We start from the raw sequence: 18,532 nt of genomic DNA on the forward strand, positions 1-18,532 counted from the left end.
GAAGATAACGAGACTAATGATCTACTAGACTGATTTTTTTTTTTCACAAGGACCAATTGATTCATTGGTCATACAAAGTTTGAGGAAGAGCATTTCCCTAGTAATTAGATAACAACAGGAAAAAATATCTCTGCAGCTGTGACAGGATTATTGAGTTATTTGTGAATCCCTCTCATTCTTACATGAAGGGCTGTATTCTCTTCGCTGACTTTGAGAGAGGAAAGGAGGTGGTGAAGACATGAGACTTGAATTTGTTCCAATGTCTGCTAAAAGCTTCTGGCTTAGCTGCTGTTTCAGAGTAACTGGTTTAGTATTCATTAATGCTGTACAACATCTTTCATTGGAATAGTGCAGACTGTGCTATCCAAAGGTAACAGAAAGACAGCTTTTTCAAACCAGGAAAAAGTAAATCTTTCATGGAAACCTTCTTATGGCTGACCCAAGAGACCTGAGGACAAAAGTGTTTTTTAAGTGGGATTATTTTTTTCTTGTCTTGTATCACATGTTGTTACATACATTGAAAAGTCAATATCATTGTTTTTAAGATGTGGTTGAATTGCAGTAATTCCTTGCTAACTGATGAAGGAGGCACAATTTCATTGGCAATGGAGTTGAAAAGTTAACTGATTCAATGAAAGATTCACTGATCCTATTTCGCTTCCAGGTTTAGCCTCAATGAATGTTTTGCTTGGTGTTTTTCAGGTTTACCACTTCTTTAATTCTACATTTAATGTGTTTTGGTACTAATGAAGCACTTTGACACTAGTAACAGTGATTCTGCTTGGTTCACTTCTGAATCTCAGTATAAGTATTCATGGAAAGAAGCCTTGATGTCTCATTTTTTTGTTCTTATTTTGAAAATAAAAAAGAATAAGAGAAGAGGAGAAAGTTGAAATACCAGTCATCTGCAGCAAAGAGACCGGTGCTACTGTTTCAACCAGTTACACCAGCCTGCAGCCCCTGGGCGACCTCCTGCTCCTGTGCTAAAGTCCAAGAATAAGCAGGACTTGGAAGATTCTCCAGATTACTCTTCCCTTTCTCCACTTCATCATTTCCTTCTAATGCAAGTATCAAAAACATGAGACTGTGACACTGATAGTGTAATCCATCTCTCTCATGATAAATTTGGGGTCTGTTGCTGCCCCACATTATAGGCAGTCCATGAAATGACCTCAGGGGATTCAGGTACCAACTAGTGAGGTGCCCTTGTTAGTGAGGGGCCAGTGGCAGGGTAAGAAGGTGGCAAAGGCTGGCAGAGGCCACGCTCCGCAGCTGGCCAGGCCTGGCTTACTACTGTGTGGGCAAGGCTATAGGAGGTGGTAGTAAAGGAGGATGGAGCCAATTCAGGTCACTGAGGATAACTGAATCTGAGCTTATCTGCAAAATGCTTAATATAACAAGATAGTTGCTAACACATAGGTGAGGTGGGGATGCAGAGCAAGGAGGAAGGGCCTGTTCCTCCCTCTGTCAGCCTGCTCAGCCCCTCAATGTGAGCTGCGGTGACGAGGTGGAAGAAGCAGTTGCTCTCACAAAGGGAAATCCTGTCATACAACAGTTCTCATTCCTTTGCCTTGAAGGCTTCTGGAGCATCTTATGGATTTTAATGTCTACATAGCTCCTCTCTGTTGAATGCTGCTTGTTTTACATTACTAGCTCCACTGACTTCTCCACACACCTTGATTTTGAACATAGAGATTTGATGCCATCTCCTGTCAGTCTGCTCTTGGTAAAAAGCTGAGGGTAGCTCCTGTCTCATGAACATGTCTGCAACTGTTCAGTAATTCCCACAGGACTGGTGAGAGTATGTTCTGCTTGATTTTGGGAAAAGGATTTTAGTCTCCACCCCCACTCATCTAATGCCCATATATACACAAAAAAGCAGTCAGTCCTGTGGTGTCTATTACACATTATTTCACTAAGCACCCAGCCAAGTCTTTGTTTGGTAACTTAGTAAAACAAAGACTACGACCTTGACCCTCCAGCCATTTCAAGCTAACAGTGCGTGAAACCACCGGGTTTCCAATGATTGACTCACTGCAATGCCTTCAAGAGCAAACCTTCTTGCAAAATGTGCTGTAGACCCTTCAACATTGCCACTCCCTTCCTCTACCTCAGTCCTTGCATTCTTGCTCTTTTCTGCAGCTCCTTCCTGTGTTTCCAGCTGAAATCCCCTGGTGTTCCCAAGCAGCAGCAGCTCCCCAGCTCTGCCACCAGCTGCTGCCTGACACCATGACATGATGAGGTCCCAGCTGGACACCATAGGTCTCCTGAGGGCTGATCTCACACCATGGCTGACTCTTCCTCCCTCCAAGGGAGGCCTGGGCAGAATCCAGCCATGTTTGAGAACAGGTACAGCAATAGCATAATCTGTGCAGGGCTGCTGAGGTGTTACATGAGAAGTAACATCTAAATAGGCATCCCCCAGATAGCTCATGCCCTGTTGTTCCCACACACACAACCCTGCCCTCTCATCTGCAACAACATTTCTCTGGTCTTCTCTTTTTACTCCACTTAATGTCTCTTGCCCCATTTTTCCTCCAGGTTCATCCCTCGTGTCTGAGAACAACATGCTGGTTTGTTCCTTGCAAATTGCCCCTCAAAATGACCCCTCCCAGCACCCTTTTATCTGAGCTCTGTTCTTCTCAGTTACTAACACAGCCTGGTCTCTGGAGCTGCCTGCGTAATGTGCGCCCTGGAGCTTTATTAGCAGCTTCTCCACCATCACACCAGGCCCTGCCTCTTCCTCTGCAGCGGCCACTTGTCAATGTACATGGAGGAGAAGAAGGGGAAGGGATGGCTTTGTGCTTGGCTTTGGGGCTGAACTTGGGCAAACACAATCTGTCCATGACTGCAAATGTCATGTAATATTGGGCAAAGCACTTCATACCTTGTGTCTTCATCTGGAGTAGGGAAAACCAAAGAACAGCATTGGACACATCTTCCAGATAACAACCACTTCTGGTGGAAACCAGGTCCCACCTGGTAGAACTGGTGAAATAAAGAAAAACCAAACTAATGAAGAAAGTAATTATGTGTCCTGTGATTTCACCTATTTATTCATCTCAGGCCAGCCGGAAAAGTCTGCTTATTCCATTACCATTAATCCAGACACACATAAAGCTAATGAAATGTCATACAAATAATAGTTTTCCAAGCTGTTGGATAGAAAATTCAAGTGGGGAAAAATATCAAATACTTCTCTTTTCATCTTTGGATCCATGGATATCCAAGGGATCAGACACGTTTTTCTTTTAAACAGAATTATGTAGAAGCTACATGTGATTTCTAGAGCTTCTTAACAAATTAGTCTGCGGCTTTTCCGCAGCAGCTTAGAAATGTATAGCCTTCCTTGCCTTCACTCTACTCTCAGCTAGAGTATTGTTTCTGTCTCCAGCTGAAGGGCTGCTGAATGGAAGTACACAAACAGCCATCAATCAGATCATCACAGAGGTTTTCCAGGGAGGGAAATATGGTCCCTGAGCAATATCTTGTCTGGGGTGCTGGCATTGTCAACAAGTGGTGGTTGGCAATGAAGTGATCAGGGCTTTGAATCCTTGGGTGCCCTCTGAAAAAGCAGAACTGCTTTAAGCTGAGCGGCCAGAAATGTGATAACTCTTGAAAACTTTGGCCCACATATGGCATTTTATTAAAGCTAGCAGGAATACTTCATGCAACCGAAGCTTCTGTGAAACCACTATGAGTACAAGAGGGTGGCAGTGGAGCCTGCGTGCTAACAATGTACTTCCTTGTTTGGGCTGGCTTGTCATAGATGCAAAGATAGCCTATAAAGCTTTTGTGAAAGCTGTCTTTTCTTCTCAGTATGTTGACAATGATGTTTACAGCTTAAAGAGTCTGGAAACCAATAGGAAAATCAATCCCTTAATTTGCCCTCCACATTCTGAATTTTTGCTCCCTTAGGTGGCAGGCATCAGCACGCAAACAATGCAAATGTTGGTGGTCAAAGTAGAAATTAAGCATATTTCTGATCTACTCTCTGAACTGTTCCATTTGAGTGTCAAGTGCTTCTACCAAGGTCTGGGGGGGAAATGCAGAATTTGAGTGTTGGCGTGCCTCTACTATATGCTAGGCATTAAGCAAAGCCATGGCACAGAAAGCCTGCACTTCAAATGTAAAATACAGAGCAGCAGATGGATGTAATAAAGCAGGAAGCATAAGGAAACAATGACACGATTATGAACAGCATAATATGCAATGGTTATAGCACACCGAAGCAATAAGCAAGCTTCCTATTATGGATGCCTAAATTGGTCATTTTAATACCTAAATAGCAGTCTTCTGGCCCAGCAAGGCAATTCAGACCATCTCTCCGAGTTACTCCAATGCCTTATACAGCCAGTGGAATTGTCAGTTGTGGGACAGCAACTCCCTTGTGCCCCTGAGAAATAAATGGTTATTCAGATCCTGATGGGTTATTCAGATCCTGAATACAGCCAAGTATCCACTTTCTCTGCTGTGTGCCTGAGTGCTGCAGCCAAGAGGCTGTTCAACACACAGCGTCCCTTTCTCCGTTGGTCCTTTCTTGAGCTGCACCAGTTGCAAAACCTCTGGCAGTGAAGTGCTTGGGCTGAGCCAACTCCAAGCGTGTGCAGCAAAGCGTGAGCGCCTAGGGAGAACTGTAGTGCAAAAAGCACAGCCAAGGCTCATTTCTCCCAGGAGCTGGCAGCCCCTACCAATATATGGTACCAATTGCACTGCTGAACTAAGGCTCCTAAATTTCTCATAAATCAATCCTAGGTTTGCTAATAGTTGATCTAAAAGTGGTCCCTTGGCAATAACAAATGAACTTAGAGGAGCTTGGAATTCCAACTATTTAATTTGAGATTCCCAGTGAATGTCTTGGAAAGTTTACAGCCTTGCCAAATTCTGCTAATGATTTAAGGGTTCAACTTATCAGATGCTCCAATACTTGTCATTTTAAATTTTCTTGCCTGAATACAGTGGCCAGAATATTTCCTGTTTGATTGCTCAAAACAAGCACCGGAAGATGTATGTAGGCACCTAAATCACTAGCTTGCTCTGCCACTCTGAGCCCTGCATCTCTGAAAGTCAGGCACTTCAGATATCTACATATGATTTCAGGGACCTAACTTTTGGCAGCCAAATTCACATTTGTGATACTATCACATGTTTCTAATAAGAATCTAAACATAAACCAGACCAAAGGAAAAAAACAAGGGGGAATAAAAAGAAAGAAAAACAATACTCTGTAGGATATCTATGTGTTGACATAAAATATGGAATTATCCTTCACCTATTGCATCTGTATATGCAGGTACTTTTTTCCAAATACGGGTTATTGAAACAGTTGTTCACAGTGTCCTTGGAAGTGATCATCTGTACCTGACACCCACCAAGCCAGCAGGCTCCACACCGATGTGCTGTGTGGTAGCAATGCAGGCATCCATCACACCTCAGCAGGAAGCCTTCACTGAATCCCATGTTATTACTTCTATCTCTGGGCCTTCTCAAAAATAAAGCTTGGTGCCAATGATGCCTGAAGGTTTTTATGTTTTCTGTTTTTCTGCCGTTATCTTAGTAGCAACTATTCCTGGAAAAGAGGATTAAACTTAGTGTATCCGCATTTTGTAAGTCTGCTCTGGGGGCTCGTTTACCAGAAGGGTGAAGGAACAGCAAGATGAGGGCAGAAAGGTCTGGGCAAACTGAAAGCCCCAGCAGTATTTATGGGTAAGAAAAAGGCAATGGTATGATGCCACGTTTATGTTTGTGCTGTGCTTCACTTCTGTGTTCAGAGGAAATAAACCCACAGTTTTTCTTTCATTAATGGGGTAAACAACATAACCATTTATCAGTCGAGTATCATGGTGAAGTCGTAAAAATTCATGACTGTTTGAGATTGTTGCTTCGGTTTCTCTGTATGGTGGACTGAAGCACTCCTAGAAAGGTCTTCTGGGGACTACGGCCACCATCGCTGTTGGGTCTCTGGAGAATGGCACAGCCAAGAGCACATGGCAGCTCTCCTGCAGGTGGAGGAATGGAGCCAAGGTTTGGGTTAAAAGAGAGCACACTTCAGCACTTCAGCTGTCACCATCCTGCTGCTACTCACCACAAGGCCTAGGCAGAGGCTTAGCCACAGTCACCCTCCAGCCATGGAAAGTAGGAAGCATTGTTGTCCTCCACACAAAGACTGTAAAAGTACATGTCAAACAGTACAGTACCTATGCCCAAACCTTAGACTGAAATCCACCATGATCACCACACTGCCCTCAGGAGAACACTTAAGTGTGAAAATGGAGGGTTGTCCTCCTCTAGAGAACATCGGCAAAGAAGCATGAGAGCTGTGGATCTGCCCCAGGCTTGCACACATCTGCTGCGATCAGCCCCCCAGGGAGGATGTCTGCAGCACCTTCAGGCTCTGATCAGCCCTAGAGGCTGCAGCAGGAGCTACAGAGAGCCATACAGCCCCCTGCTCAGGCTGTACATTGAGGCCCAGATTTCTTTCCCTGTGTGCGCACAAACACACACATACACCTCTCCCAAGTACTGTTAGGCAAGAAAATGAATTTCACCTAGACAGAGGCATCTGAAAGGGTTTAGTGCTTCAGGGTTTTGTGTGTGACTAAGCTCAGTGGCTGTAGTCGGATGTTGTACAAAGCCTTCTTCATTCTTTACATTCAGTACTTCTCAGTTCACTCTACACCCACCAAAAATCTTTTCCATGTTTTTCTTCCTTACAAGGAAAATAAACTTGTAAAGAAGGAGAAGTGAAGGGTTACATCTGGAGGGAGTTATGGCTGTGGCTCAAAGGAACAACTGGAATGTGTGTAATGCGGAAGTTCCTTCCACGCAGCCATTTTGCTTCTCTTTTGGGGAACACAGATACATGTTGCTTCTGTTTGCAGAACGCAGCCCCACTGCAAATTCCAGAGGGAGGAATGCAACAGCATCCCTGGAGAGAGCAAGGTGGTGATTTATGTTGGTGCTACCCATATGGCCTCATGTCAGGAGCATCTCAGAAAGAGAAATTTTACCTGACTTGAAGCTAATTATAAGAAACCACAGCCTTGTCAGTAGCAGCAAATATTATCATTGTCTAATTTTGATACTTTTTCATGTTTTCAGGCCCCACTGAACTCATCTGGCATCAAGGTGTTTGGAAGAGAAAGAAACCGCATGTGCATTCAGTGACATGGGGATCAGCAAGCAGCCATCTGCTACAGCCCCACAGCTTCTTTCACCTGTTATAACTATTACATTGGAGGGCAACATCATCCACCTTCGAGCTCAACTCTGAATTTTGAACACCATATGGGATGAAGAAGCAGAAAAGGAAAGGCTTTTCTTTAGTGTAAATTAGTGGTGTGGATACTGGGGAAATCTAGGTATTGCAACTCCGGCATGTCTGGTGCGTCTGTCTGACCCCACTTTCCAAGAGCTGGGGCTTTTTTGTGAATGTGAATGATACACAGTTAAAAACCACTCTCTGATGTTTTCTCAAGCTGATGTAGTTTGTCATTAAACAATTTTTAAACAAAAGCTTGATTTCTGATCCTGAAACTCAAGTGTTTATCTGCATCTGTTCTTATTTTTGAATCCCTCTTGAAAAGGAAGAAACTTGCCCAAATACTTCACTGCTTAAAACCAACCCAGCTTCTGAAAAGAAGGGTCAATATTTGAAGCCCTTAATATTTATCTAAGCAAAAGTCACAAAGTCATTCTAAAATGATGTGGTATCTGTAAAACCATTATCATTAAGCTCCGATTTTTTTTTTATACACAGCCTTACAGTTTTGAGACATTTATAAACAAACTACTTTGGGAATAATGAAAGCCAGAGAAGGAAAAAAATGATCTATGAGGCAACAACATTGTCAGTGATAGGTATTTGTTTTTCCATTCATAATGCCTGAAGTACTTGTAATATACAATATCCTACATACTGTTCTTGTTTTGCTTTTCCTAAAAGCATGCCAGACTTGGGACAAAGGTCTGTGAAGAAATATTGTACTTTGTTTTTAAAAATGCCATTTAGTGGAGAACAGAAACTACCCTTCCCCTCTGTGGATCTTCTGTTTTTTGTCTGAGAAATTCTAGCTTCTATTCGCAGTGACATTTTCTATTATTTCTAAATTGCCAAACACAGGGGGAAAAAAAGTATTTTAAAGTGAAAGTATTGATTAAACAAAGAATTTTCTATTCCCTTCAGTGCTTAGTGTATTTTTGGAAATAATTTTGAGCAGAATAGCTACCGGTATTTGAAAGGAACATCTGCAGCTCATCTAGCAACTGGCTTTTGAAGCACTCCCATGTGTGCCTGTCTTGTTCCTGCTCCATCTCCAGTAACTATTCCTGGCAGTTACATGTGCCATCAGAAGGGATGTGGATGGGCAACGGTGTTTAAAAATTGTGAAAAGTGCTGTAGAAAACTTAGGACAGAGACAAAGATGTCTCCATGCTCGCTCTTGTAAGAAAACCACTGTTTCCAGCAAGACAGGTATGCAAGCAATGACCTGGCAGTCCATCACCATGAAATCAGAAACTGTACTGCACCTCCCACACCTCTGGCCATTCTTCATGCTTGAGCATGTGTCTGCATCACCTGAGACCATAATCGTGTAGAAATTAGTTACACACTATGTTAAATTCATCAGTTAGCTGCATTCTTGAAAGTTTCATTTGCAGTCCAAATTTCTTTAACTTCAGCACACAATTGCTACATAATCTCACACCTCTCTGTTAGAAAGGGAAGTGTGTTATTGTTATTGAAATGCAAATCACGGCTCGAACCAGTGATTGAGCACCTGGTGGGAGGGCAGGGCCAACCCAGGGGAGCTCAGGTGCCTGCAATGCACCTGAGTGACCAGAAGGGGTGCAGCCAGGATCCACTCCTTCCCAGACCTCATTTAAGGGTTGGCAGTTAGGTCTGCAGGTAAGCAGCTTTTTTTTTTCTTTTGTTTCTGCGTCACTGGCTGTTCCATTTGAGCACATTCTCACTTGCTACAGCCTAGGACCTTGTTACTCCCATGTCATTGCTGTGGTTTTTATTGCGTTACAGTTATCAATACGTTATATTGATATAATTTGTATTTTTATTAAAATATCCTAATGCTATAGTAACATTTATGTTTCATATCAGTTTACTGACAAAAAGATTAAAAAGCATAAGAGAAAAAAACTGTATTTCTCCTCGAAACCTAGATGCTTAGTGTTGATATTCAATTGCTCATTTTCTTCTACTTCCAAATTATGTTTTGACGCATACGGTTTATTTGGTTCTAATCCCCTCTAGAGTCCACTCTGAATCCATAAATGTGGGCTTTTCTGACTCTGAAACCATTTTGCAGTCAAAGTATTCTACGATAACAACTGTTTTAAAGAAGTCTCTCTTACATCAATGCTGCAGCTTTTATCAAATTCACTGTCTCGTTGCTTAAAGTACAGACAGACTCAAACAAGTTTCCCTTCAATGCCTACTGAGTGCCAAAAAAGTCTGTTACTTTCACTGTAACATTACCATAGCCCTTAAGCAGCAGGCTCAGCTGCCAAAGCCACCAGCCCTGGAGAGTACAGACCTGCTTGGGAAGCTACAGGACCTTCTCCAGATGGAAGTGCTTCACAGCAGTCTTCCTTTGAGAGGTTAATTATCTCTAGCAGTTACAACAGGATCTATTCTTGCCCTACTTACCTGATACCTAGCAAGGAAGGAATAAAATCAATAAGGTTTTACCCACAGTAAGAAAATGTAGAACCACTGCCAATGATGGTCTTAGTCCCAGCACCACAGGAAACCTTCTCTCCTCTGGTACAGGACAGGTTCCTGTGCTCAGGTCAGCTGCCTCTGGTGCCTGGCTGTGTAGGTGGTGAGGAGCCAGAGGAGGATTGTGTCCTTGGGGACAGGTGAGGAGAGTAGTGGCTGTGTGCTTTCATAATGAAAGAGGAAAGGGAAATTAAAATTTGGAAGTTGATGAGTAGCCTAGCTTACCCCATTTCTGGCTTCCTCATGTCAGAAATACAAAACATATAGTAGGAGTCACGATGTCTCTGTGACACCTGTTGCAAATATATGGAAGACTTATAACTATGCATGCAGATATACTGAAATTTAAAATGGGTGCAACTGTACTTAAACAGTTTGGCCTTTACTCCTAAAGTGCAAAGCTGCCATAGAATGATTTGCTATGACAGAAATAGAATAGATCTTGCATGTAGCATGGGTTTGAGGGGGGTGGAAAGAGAAGGACTTGTTATATAACCATGCATGAAGAATCCTGATTTGGCACGGCTTCCATTGTTTTTTCTTTGAGAAATGTTTCTCATCAAAATGGCTATCTGAGATCCTTCTGTTTTTTAGGTTTTTTTCTTAATAGAAACATTTAAAAATCCTAGATACAAACACCATTTTTTTCACTTCAACTTTTCAGACATGGAGCTGGAAGAAAAACTTCTTCCTTACTTATCAAAGTACTTGCTTCATCCTTTCTCTTTCTTGTCCAGTCATCCAGATTAATTCTGGATTGAGAACATAATTTCAAGCATTTATTGCACTTCCTCAGGCCAGAGAACATTTATTTTTAAAGGAAAATCTCCATAAATAATACTTTGGTTTTGATTAAGTGAATGTGCAGCAGAAGCTGAATTGCTGGGAGCCCTTTCCACCCAGACAGCCTACAGCTTGCCAGCCTTATAGGACGGCCTCAGCACTGGGGCATGCAGACAGAGAGCAGTGGGATGTCTGTGGGATGGTTTCTCAGGTGTGATGCACAAAGACGGCAGGTTGGCTGCCTGTGATGCCCCTGCAGACCCTGTTGATCCCCTCTGCCTGTGGCTGAGGACATGTAGTGGTTAAGGAACAGGCCTGCTGGGCTCATGGGGCACCTTGGCTTCAGACCTCCCTGTGGCACAGCCACTCCTGCTTCACTCCCACCTCCAAGCATCACACTGATAGCACTGACAACTGTGTTGAAGGAGAAGAGATTAGATAAGGAATAAGGAAGAGGGAGGAGGCAAAAGAGAAATACACTCTCTCTGCTGACATGTCATCGCTGGAACATCTGTATTATGTCTGGGTGTGCTTATGCTCGCTTCTTTGAAACCCACTGCAAGACAGAGCTGGTAAATCAAGAATTTTTTGGTTTTAATATCCTAAATGCCATGAGAGAAGAAAAGGTGGGGGGGGGAGGGGAGAGGAAAAAATGGACACTCACCTTAAATCTGCTGAGTGCTGACACAAAAACATAGATTTAGGATGATAGTACAGTACTATAAAACACAAAAAGCGCAGTTTTTTTCCCAGTTTTGCCTGGAATCCAACTCATACTCAAGGCGTTCTTCATGACTCTCTCCTTTTCTGTGGGGGGGGGAAAAAAAATTTTAAATGGAGCCTAGTCTTTAGGAGTTGTATATATATGTTCTTGACTGATGAACTCTTTTATATGCATGTGATCCAATAAAAAGTCAGTTTAAAAAATCAAACCATAAATTATAGGATGAATTCATAGCAAAGGTTAGGGAAAAGTCAAAATGGTTTGCTGAAGTTTCTCCCCCTCTGTATCTCATACTGGATAAGAACAGAGTATATAGCAGGGGCTTTCCCAGTTGTGTTTGTATGCACTCTCCCACACCCTAACACAGAGGTAGGAAGCAGAGCAGCATTGTTTATAAAACTAAAGCTGGATAAACTGTCTGTCCAGAGCCTCTGTAGCAGAGGATTTGCTTTGCATACTTCTATGCCTCAGTGAATTTCAGTGGGAGCTGCACTTTCACTTACACTATATGGGCTACTGAAAGCCTTTGACCTGGTCTATCTGTTTTCAACAGCTGATCTCCCTTCTAAATGGAGTGAGACACTCATTGCTCTGGCTGGTGCTAAGAGCTGGTGCACCTTGGCCTTGTGAAAACAAAAGACAAGAAAATCTGAAGAAAACTATTGTGACTTTCCTTCAAACACAAAATGTGTTTGAGTAGAGTTGAAATAAATGAGATGGGATGTTCCATGGGAAAAAAATTCTGACATGTGGTTATGCTCACACAAACCATTTGCTATCCAAGTAAATCCTGGAGGCTGAAATAGCCTGACCACAGCATAGGAAGTGGATGGAGAAGGAAGGGCCTTTGACTCACTCACAGAAATCACCATGGCCAGAAAGAGCTCGCTAAGGCCCTTCCTGGCTGACTACCAGCCCTAATGAGGGATTCTCAAATGCTTCTTGTGCAGGGGCTGAGGGCTGTAAGTGAGAGGGCTGCCCAGAAGAGAGGACAAATAGAGGATGAAGAGCAGCTCTGGAGAGGATGTTTTCCAGCAGCCTGTAATACCACTCTGAAGCTCCTTGCCTTTTTTGATAGTAGGAACTGAACAAATAAATACACTTTTTAAAATTGGAAGTAAATACATAAATAAAAACTGTACAAACAACGACAAGAAACAAGATGATGCTGGCTACACCCAGCATCACTCAGTCTCAGCTGGGTTCCTGTATGCATCTGTCCAATTCCAGCCAGCACTTCAGCAATAATCATGTCAAAGCTGCTAGTTTGTACAAAAATCTGACCCTATTCATCCAAATATTGATGGCAGTGGGACATTACTGAAAATAAGTGTTTATCATTTTAGTCAGCACCCCTTGGTTTAATTCAGTGCTACATGACATTCCTGCAACTGGCTTGTTGTGTCGTTAGCAATTCCCTTCAACGCTTCCATGGGTCAGTGTCCAGAACTAGTATTTCCTCCTTTTTCCCCACAGAGCCAGGACATCCAGAGCAGCCCAGTTCTAACAGCATGCAATGAAATGGCCCCATAAAGGCCAAATACAGACTGGATGCATGCCAGCATGTGAACAGGGGGGCTTCTTTGTGAGGTGACTGTATATCAGCACAGCTAAATATCCTGGTTAGTCTCAGCAGCAATCTAGGAAGGCAGCTGGAAAAACATCAAAATAATTCAAAACACTGATATCATCACACTTGAATTTTAAAGGGAGAAAAGCTGCACCTCTGTTCATTGCCAGTATTTTAAAGATATGATTTGATGAAACTCAGAGCTGCATTTTGGTAATTTTAAAATTCTATGATTACAGAGAAGTCGTGGAAAAAGCAGACTCTGTACCTGGACTAATCTGCTGAATTTGGTCATAAATATGATATCTTAAATATCCGCTACCAAGACCCAGATGACTTCCTAAAGAGTCAAGCAAGCATGAGATAGAGAAGGCCTGCAAGGTCATCTAGTCCATCTCCTTGTCAGCGTTTGTTGTTTTGTTTCTCCCTCGTTTCCCATGTCTTAATTTAAATTTGTTCTTATTTCCTTCCTCCTTATCAACCATATGAATCTCCTTTAAAATAACTGCCCTCCTCCTCAGTATAAGATCAGATAATAGAATACAGATTTAATTCCTTTCTCTTGTAGAACCTGAAATTAATCTGTCTCCATTAAGAGCTCAATTGTGGTTAATCACTATTGTCCCTATCTCTTCATTTCAGCTTGTTCCGTGCACATAACTTTTTGTCAGATGTTGTCAATAGTCCTCCTGTCCCTTGCTCACTCATGTGTGAAATTTCTCTTGCACTTAGTCACAGGGCTTTTCTTAATCCTCTCTTTAGTGATTACTGAGTACGAGGATCTGCATCTAATTTTATTTTCATAAAAGTCAACAGTGATGGACTCCTTGTGCCAAAACAATATGCCCGCAGTCACTTGTTCTTAGTCTGAATCCTGTTCTTCCTTGCAGGTTCATTAGCTTTCTTCCTTTATAATTCTCATGAGGCCAGCAATAATGTTCGTTGTTTTTTTTTTTAATTCCTCCTTCTTTTCTCATCCCCACTACTAAACATTTAATATACCTGCAATGCTTCCATCTTAATTTCTTGTAACATTTTTGCTTTTGCCCGGAAGCCTGTGGTGCTGGCTGCTTGGTCAGCTTGGCGTGCTCCTGACATTTCCTAAAGGAAAATGACCTCAGGGTAACAACTGCTAGTTGTACATTACAACTAACTACCAGTCACAACTAACTGCCCAGTTACTAAGAGGGCAGATTTAGGTTAGATATAAGGAAGAAGACTTTTACAGTGAGGGTGGTGAGGCACTGGAACAGGTTACCTAGTGATGTGGTTGATGCCCCGTCCCTGGAGACTTTCAAGGCCAGGCTGGATCAGGCCCTGGGTAACCTGCTCTAGCTGTGCATGTCCCTGTTCAATGCAGGGAAGCCAGACTAGATGGCCTCCAGAGGTCCCTTCCAATTCTAAGGATTCTATGATTCTGTAATACTAACAACTCTTTTCTTTAGCCTTGTCTTCTTAATTATGCTCACTTAAAACGTTACTGAAGAAGACAGCAGTTTTTCAATAGATGTCATTATATTGTGCTGCAGTAGGAGAAACCATAGTAAAAATGAGTCATTTTTGCACCTTTATAAACTGGTAACTCAAACAGCCATGTGAAAACATGAATCTGAATCATCACTGTGCAAAAGTCAAGGAGCCCTCAGTGTTTCACAGTGCCTTTACTGTGCTTTAAATTTCTCAAGGACAGAAGAAAATCTGAATATACTAAAGCCATTTATTTTGACTTGGTTAAAATGTATTAACATATTGCTGCCTTAGGCTAGTGAAGTTTGGCCAGACTGCGATTAGTGACTGATGTATGGAAGATGGAGGGGCTGTCCTCCTCTACATCTGTTACAGCTATTTAGGACTTCTTCACAAACTTCAGAGCACAGATCCATTCCAGTACCCTTGCAGGTACTGATGATTTTCAAGCTGTTGCCACTCTTAATACTGCCCCTCACAAGAATGTTTTAGTGGTTTTCAAACCTCTATGAAGATGGCCGCTCTTGCAGAGTTAGATTCTGATTAACTTCTTTTGCCCCAGCTTACTTGCAAATACAATCCACAAAGCGTTCAGGGAACATAACATTCTCCAGCGAACACACTTCAGTCATTCACTGTGTCAAAGAGCTTCCAAATCAAAAGTTAAAGTCCTTTGACTTTATCGTGACAAAATGCAGGCTTTGCTCAAATGAAATGTTGTGATAATTCCAGTTTGGTATTCCCAAAGTTCAGTTCTTGGGAAGGGTCTATGGGTGAGTCTGAATTTTGACTTCTAATTCCAACCAGATTTAAAAAAAAAATAAATTCGATGGCTAATTTTTTTTTCCCAAGAACAGAACTTCAGCATTTCAACCAGCTCACAGCAGGCTCCCATTTACAGGGATGATTTCCTCTCTGCTCTTAAATCTAGGATTTTGTGACTAAAACATTCTGCTCCTCTCTTCAGTAGATCAACTGATTAAAAGTGTATCTGATCTGCAGTAACCAAAGGCTACAGCTTAAAAATTTAAAAAAAAAAAAGATATTCCTCTGTCCTTTATTTTTGTTTTCTCAAGGGAGCGCAAGGGAGTGTAGAAAAAGCAAATCTCCATACACTTTTTGGTTTTCAGAGGCCATATGCACAAAGCTCCCCCCTCCGTGGAGTTGTAACCCCTCTCCCCACAGCTCTCTGTGATATCTCATATATCCTTCCTTTCGTTATTTGTTATGCATCTTCCAAAACAAACACAACTGTAGAAACACAGGATATCTTCAGATTGCAAGGCTTAGGATCAAAAAGTATACTGGCTTTAGGCCGGAGGCAGCACTGCTGCACATGGGGATTTGAGTTAAATCTCTTTAAAAAGCTTCTATTTTTTTCCATTCCTCTGTAAATATTAGAGCGATGCTCACAACGACGCCTTCATGTTTTTCAAGAGGCAACCACTTGGTTTCATGCTTTGATGAACAGAGAAATCTACTGCAGTAATTTTTTGTTGGAAAACTTTATCCCATGAATGCACTATGAAAGAATACAGGATGTGAGATGGGCATTGGAAAAGTCAGGAGGGCAAAACTGAGCAAAATCTGTTGGGCTTTGTTTGTCTTTCTCAGATGGGAAGGTAGGGAACTGGAACTGCAGTTCAGTTTGTTTCTGTGCAAATTAGTCTATGGTTCTGCACTGCACAAGGCAGTATAACCCATATGCCTCTTTGCCCAAGCATCCAGCATGAAAGAAACAAAATATTGTTGTATCATTATAGCACTGTTGCCCAGTTCCTAAGCAACCTCTTCAAATCAGCTTAAGGGTTAGTTCCCCATATTCTGCAGAAGGGAAACTGCATATGAACATTTGCATTTCAGCAAGACAAATTATGTTATTATGTATTAGTTTTAGCTAGCACACTGAAAAATATTTGTTGTTCTAAAGATGAATCAAGAACATATCACTATTTGCATAGCTGTGAACTAGGCCTCATAGGGAAATCTATATGCTCTGTGTGATTCTCCTACTGTCCAGGAAAGCTGAGGGCCTTAAGGCAGTTATACAGATGGGTGCAGGCAGACACGTGTTCGTCCTGCCCTCTCTGAGCTGGCATGGCAGGAGCCAGCTCCCATCTGGAAGCTGTACAATTAGCGCGGCACTGTGCCGAACCTATACCACCTCTCAGCACTTGGCCCTTGTGATGGGCTTGCTATTCAGGTAAATGTGGGAAATACAACTTCTTGGAGAGGTCATCACTAAAATGAGCATCTCGTACTGAGGGGTTAATTTTATGCTTTCTTCACATTCCATTAGTGACCTGGAGACTCACCTAAGCTCCCTGACCATCGTTACATACTGGGGAGCCAGGACACACTGCAGTATGACTGCTAGCAGTTGTCTTCTCTTTTTCCTTCTTTTTTTCTCTTTCTTTTCTTTTCTGCCCTTTTCCTAAAATTCAGAATATCAAAATCTGAAAGGAAAGCGACACAGAGTGAGGTGGAGGCTTTCAGTGGACATGAACGCAGTTGTCACAAAGGACCTTTAAAGAATGGAATAAAAGCAAGCTGGAACCTTTACATACAGATGATTCCTATCTAGATAACTTTGTTAGAACAAAGATAAGGCGCAGGTTCTGTGAATCAGGTGTCCTTCTAAGACCAGCTCTGTTCCTTGAAAAGCAAAGAGATGAATATACCCAGTCTCCACTGACATCCAGGTGCACAGCTGGAGTCCCCAGCCAGTGCAACAAGCAGGAGGAAGAAAGCTAACAGCCAGCAGAAGTGTCTAGGTTAGAAATACCAGCAAAATATAGTCTCATTTTTATCTGTGTGTGATACTTCAGGAAGTCTCGGGGAAAAAAAAAACACTAAATGTTTATGCATGTGTATATATATATATATATATATGTTTATATACAAAGTTACTCAGCAGCATTGTCTAAAGGTCAGCCTGGCAGCTGTAGCCCGCTTGGCCATGACTGGTTTTCCATTGCACCCTCAGAGGTGAGAGTTTCACACTTTAATACTTCAAGTGTATGATGCTGTAATTTATTTACAACCCAAAATACAGCAACCATTAGGAAATACTGATATGCATTTTATGTATGCAGCAGCAGAGAGTTGTAAGACACTTTGCAATACAACCCACGCTGAGTTTTCTTCTACATGTGTCTGCAGAGCTTTTGTGGGATGAAATGACCTCAGATAATTCTCGGTACTATTATAGAACCCATAATGTCAGAATTTCCTAATTCTGGACCAAAAAATAGTTTGGCCAGGATGAATGGTAGCACAAGCAATCCCGAACTCCATCTTCTATTGAGGCTGCTTTAATGAACTGTGGAGACGGAGCTGGAACAGCAGCAGCGCCCCAGCTACGGGCTGTAAACAGCACTTCTGAGCCACTTCACTGTCTCAAGGGTATTTCGGGTAGCGCCGCGGAATCACGTTCAAGCAGCCAAGCTGAGCAGGGTTGTTGTACTGCTCAAGTACTTGTTTCCACTGTAAATAAGATGGAGGTGAAATATGCTGACGGAACAAAACAAAGTAAAAAATATGTTGAGAACAGTATCTCCGTGGTGCTTATGCTCATATATCCTAAAAAAAAAAAAACCAAAAAAACCCCACCACCCAGCAGCAGCGGGGCCTCAAAGAAGAGGGCACTGAGCTCCCCACGCAGTGCCCGAAGGCAGTGAGGAGGAGAGCCCGCGCAGCACGGGTGAAGCTCTGTGGGAGCGGGTCTTTCCCCTCTGCACAGGAACCCCTGAGTTCCTCGAGCTGCGCGGCCGCTCGCCCCAGCGCGCATCCTCGCTTCCCACGGAACGCCGCGGCCCTGGGGCGGGCCGGGCCGGCGGCACGGCACCCTACCCCCCGCGGCGCTCGGGAGAGCGGCGGCGCCGTAGCCGGTGGCGCAGCGCCCCCCCGCGGCCGAGTCCGGCTCTTCGGCATCGCTGCTGGGCACGGCGCGCGCTGAGGCTGGCAGCCGCTGCTGCCAGGCGGAGCGCCCGCGGCTCGTCAGCGCCTTATTGTGCTTACAGGCATGGCTCGCTTCAGGATGTAGAATAGAAAAATCAAATAGCAAGAAACTCGGGGACAAATTCCATTAAAATCTGTTGTCTTCCTTATGCTTGTTCTCTTTAAAATAAACCTCTTAATCTGCAAAGCAGGTCGTTTAGCACATCAACAATTCTGTAATTACTGTGCAAATCCAGCGTAAGAGCAGCTCTAGAGAGAACCATGCAGGAAAAAGGCAAAAGGCAAGGCAAAG

General features: G+C 42.9%; 1 long non-coding RNA gene across 1 annotated transcript; it reads right to left on the reverse strand.

Annotated features, from left to right (window-relative positions):
• On the reverse strand, positions 2,510–16,782 carry LOC110394495. Its single transcript, XR_002435666.1, has 3 exons — positions 16,596–16,782; positions 11,184–11,326; positions 2,510–5,999 (listed from the first exon to the last, which is right to left on the reverse strand). It is a non-coding gene; the product is annotated as an uncharacterized LOC110394495 (long non-coding RNA).

Source organism: Numida meleagris, chromosome 2 (assembly GCF_002078875.1).
Source record: "Numida meleagris isolate 19003 breed g44 Domestic line chromosome 2, NumMel1.0, whole genome shotgun sequence".
Classification (NCBI taxonomy): Eukaryota; Metazoa; Chordata; class Aves; order Galliformes; family Numididae; genus Numida; species Numida meleagris.